This window comes from Castor canadensis, chromosome 16 (genome assembly GCF_047511655.1).
Source record: "Castor canadensis chromosome 16, mCasCan1.hap1v2, whole genome shotgun sequence".
Classification (NCBI taxonomy): Eukaryota; Metazoa; Chordata; class Mammalia; order Rodentia; family Castoridae; genus Castor; species Castor canadensis.
The window spans coordinates 66,185,266-66,189,069 of NC_133401.1; positions in this window are offsets into that span (position 1 = coordinate 66,185,266).

Here is a 3,804-nt window from a genome sequence, read left to right on the forward strand (position 1 = left end):
CCTTCCCTTTGGGATTTGGGCAATTAGCTTTGGAATTTTCCAAGTTTGCACTCTAGGGAGGTCACCTCTCTCACTAAGACCTGTGAATGCCTGGGGGATGCCTTACTGCTTTTTTGACACCAAACTAAGACGCCCAAGGAGGGGTAGGGTAGAGGTGAGCCTCACAGAGAAGCTCATTGTCCAGGTGTATGGGTAAGGAGGTGGATGGGAAATGGCCTCTGGATAAGCCTGGAAAACCACAAGGCTGAAAGCCATGGGGCCCAAGGTACCAGCCAGATATGCAGGACTCCTGAGTGCCTTGGGCCCTGGGTCTCTGTTCATCTGAATGGGAGGTGGGTAGTGGTCACTGTGTCTTACCTAGTAGATGCAGTATGTATCTCTGAGAGGATCTGTCATTTTCCAGTGAGATGGGCCCACATTGCCTCAGGGTAGGAAGGGACATAGATACCCTAAGGAGCCAGGGCTTGAGTCCTGCGTGCTGACTATGGAGCCATCTCCCCATCATACAGGCTCGTCAGTGGCAGGGACAGATGCCCCAGGGGGAAAGAAGTCCTCCTGCCCATCTTCAAGGGACAGAACTGCCCATGGACCAAGCCACCTACCTGCCTGAGCAGTGGTGAGTGTTCAGGGCACAAAACTCTTGACTCCCACCACCAACTCCACCTCTCCTCTTAGAAACAACGTCTAAGATAGGCAGTTGGAAATCTAATTCATGGAGGATCCTGCAAACATTGATTTATGGGCACCCACCTAGTGCTGCGGGAGTAGCCAGACACTAGACACACCAGAACAAGAGAACCATGCCAGCCCAGAAGAGGGAGAGGGAGGGCACAGGCCTGTAATCCCAGATACTCATGAGGCAGAAGTAGGAGATCTGGGTCCAAAGCCCATGAACAAAAAGCAAGCCCCTACCTGAAAAATAAACAAAAGCAAAAAAAGGTCATGGTGTGATTCCAGTGGTAGGGCCTAGCAAGTGAGGACCTGAGTTCAAATCCCAGTATCCCAAAATTTTTTTTAAATGAATAAAAAAGGAATTACGAGGGTGGTAGAAGCGCTAGTCTAAGATAGGCACAAGCCATTAAGGTCCCTCTGACTCAGAACCTCCCAAGGCCAGGAAGGGGAATTTCATGCTCAAGTGTATTTCCTGAGGTGCGCGCGACTCTGCAGCGCCTTTGCCCCGTGCGAGACCAAGGCTGAGCTGGGTGTCGTGATCCTCTTGGCGATCCTGGCCAGAGAGTGGGTGCTGGGCGTCAGCCGCTGACCCTCAGGAGAACCGTCCTAGGAGCAGTACTTCCTCCGGTCCGGTCCGGTCTCCGCAGAGCTTTAATCAAAGGAGCGTGGGGCGGGTGGCTAGCCACTGTTCTTTCCTGAGGTTGTGCAGGAGGTCCCTTCCTGCCCTCAGGGGACCACATCCAAGGAGAGAGGCCGGAGCCCAGCGGTGGGTGGGAGATCAGTGCTGCTGACTGCAGAAAACCCGCAACAGAGCAGGTCCCTGGGGAGTTCGCCAGGGGAGGAGGAGAGACTCTGCCCTGTTCTGGAAGGGAGAGAGCACCTTTGTGATCTAGTTACCCCTCCCAGGACAAAGAGGCCTGGAAGGTCTAAGCTATTTCTTTGACTGGTGCTTGGACCCAGTCTTTGTAACACTTGTGACCTTGAACTTAGACAGGGATGCAAGCAATTGCTACCTCTCCCCAAAAGTGGAATATGGAGGGGACCCACATGCCTAAAGAAAATCAGGCCCAAATGTAGTGCTCTGAACAATCTCCGGCTCTCATGGCACTAAGTCACAGGATGCCCTGTGTCCTGCAAGTTTTCGCTGTGCAGGTGTCCCCAGAGTTCTCCTTCCAGCCAGGTGTCTCTGGAGACCCAAGCCCAAACCCTGCCAAAGCATCCCTCTTTACTGGATCACAAAGGCAAATCGTAATTGTTCCGCAAGAGGATCCTGAACAGATGGCAGCTGCTTCTGGAAGTTTAAAGGATAGTCATAATATCCTCAGGAGCCCCAGCCCCTTCCTTTTGAGATCTGTAGAGGAAGGAAAGCCACAGAGTTGACAGTGGCATCTTAGCAGGAAACAACAGAGAAATGGGTCCAGTGCCACTGTGAGGGGAGAGCCAGGAACAGGATCCAGTCACAACTTCCTATGCAGGAAAGGGGCCCATTTGGATGGGTAGTGGACAGGAGTGAGAGCAGGACCCTGGGGCTGGGGAAGATAGGGCTTGAAGGGACATCTCCTCCACTGGCCATCCCAGAACTGCCAGGTCTCCTCCCCTCTCTCCAACTTCATCTTTTCACGGATTGGAGGGGACTTAGTAGGACTGACCTCCCTCCCCAGTGACTACAAGACATCTCAGTAAATAGGAAATTATGCCATGTAAGGAAAACAAAGTCTTTTGGGCCTGAGGCCTCTGGTCCAACAAGGGGAAGTAGACAATGCCCTTGCTCCAGGGTCCCCTGAGTTATCAGGATGGCATGGGGGAGGGGTTGTTTAGATTGGCTCTACCAATCTATGACCCTCCACCTCTTCCTGAGGGCAATTGCCTTTGGGTGCCAATCTCAAACCTTTCCTTGCTTCAAGACCTAGGGGATGGGAGAGGCTGCAGGCTGTATACTCTGATTTGTCTGAGAATGGGACCCAGGGGCCAACTCAACACCTTCCTCCCTCCCACTGGGCTACCCTTCTTGGAAGCTGTGAGGTCACTACCTGGTGCCTTCAGTCGCAACTCTCCCCCCTTTGCCACAGAGTCACTTCTCCTGGGGGCTGTACTGGCTACCACCTAGGTGTTCCTTAATGCCTGGTCCCCAGTGGTGACCCTCAGATTCCCTTCTCCCAGAGAGTCTGGGGCTGCTTCCTTTGCTCCATACAGCAGCTAAAGCTCCAAGTAAGTGGGGAGATGCAGTTGCCAACTCCTAGTGCAGCCCTGGGGCCCCTGACTTCTTTCTCAGGCTTACGAGCCCCTTTCCCAATCTCCCCAAAGACTGGGCAAAGCAGGCTTCCTTATTTCCCCACCAGGGTGTTAGTTTTCTCAGGTACCAGATGTGGGGGACAGATGTCTCCATGTTTGAGAAGCTCATTCAGCTTGACCTCATGAGCCACAGTCCCCCAACTTGGGCTCCAGCCAGTAACTCTTCTTCGGGCTGTCAAAGCCCCATCTTTGCAGGGCCCAGCCACTGAGGAAACCAAACAGATAGTGGGTGAATTGGTGATCCCAACCATTTGTTTTAAGAGGAAATTCTCCAGGCTGCCTTCTGATCAGCAACCTGATCAACTCCAACTGATTTTGTGATTATGTAATGAAACATCTACATCTACAATTGTCAAATCCTGCTTCTCATTGGCCATTGTAAAATGGAGATTGATAAGAAATATAAACAGCTCCTAATTGGTTGTCTTCCCGCAGGTCTGGATCTTTTAGTGGTCCTGCTTGTGGAGTTTTTTGTTTCTTTATTTTTAACATTAGTAATGGCCATTACTAATCTTTTCTTTTCTCTACTGAAACAAACTTTTGTGGGTGGTCCTGTCTAGTCCTGTCTACAGAAAGAGGACATGAGATCAGTCTTTAGTGGGTAGGAAATGGAAGCTTTGCTCCTCTAAAGATTATCTTTGGGTTCTTGAAGGCCCTCTATAATTCACAGCATTTAAATCCTTCTAGAAGCTCATTTTCCACACTTCTGATGGTGTTGTGTGGGGGAGAGTACGCATTTTGGTATAAGGTCTGTCAGCCATCTATTTATATAGACATCTCAAATTTCCCCCCTTTTCCTAAAGAAGAATGCAAGCGCCCTAAATACAACTTAGATAAATT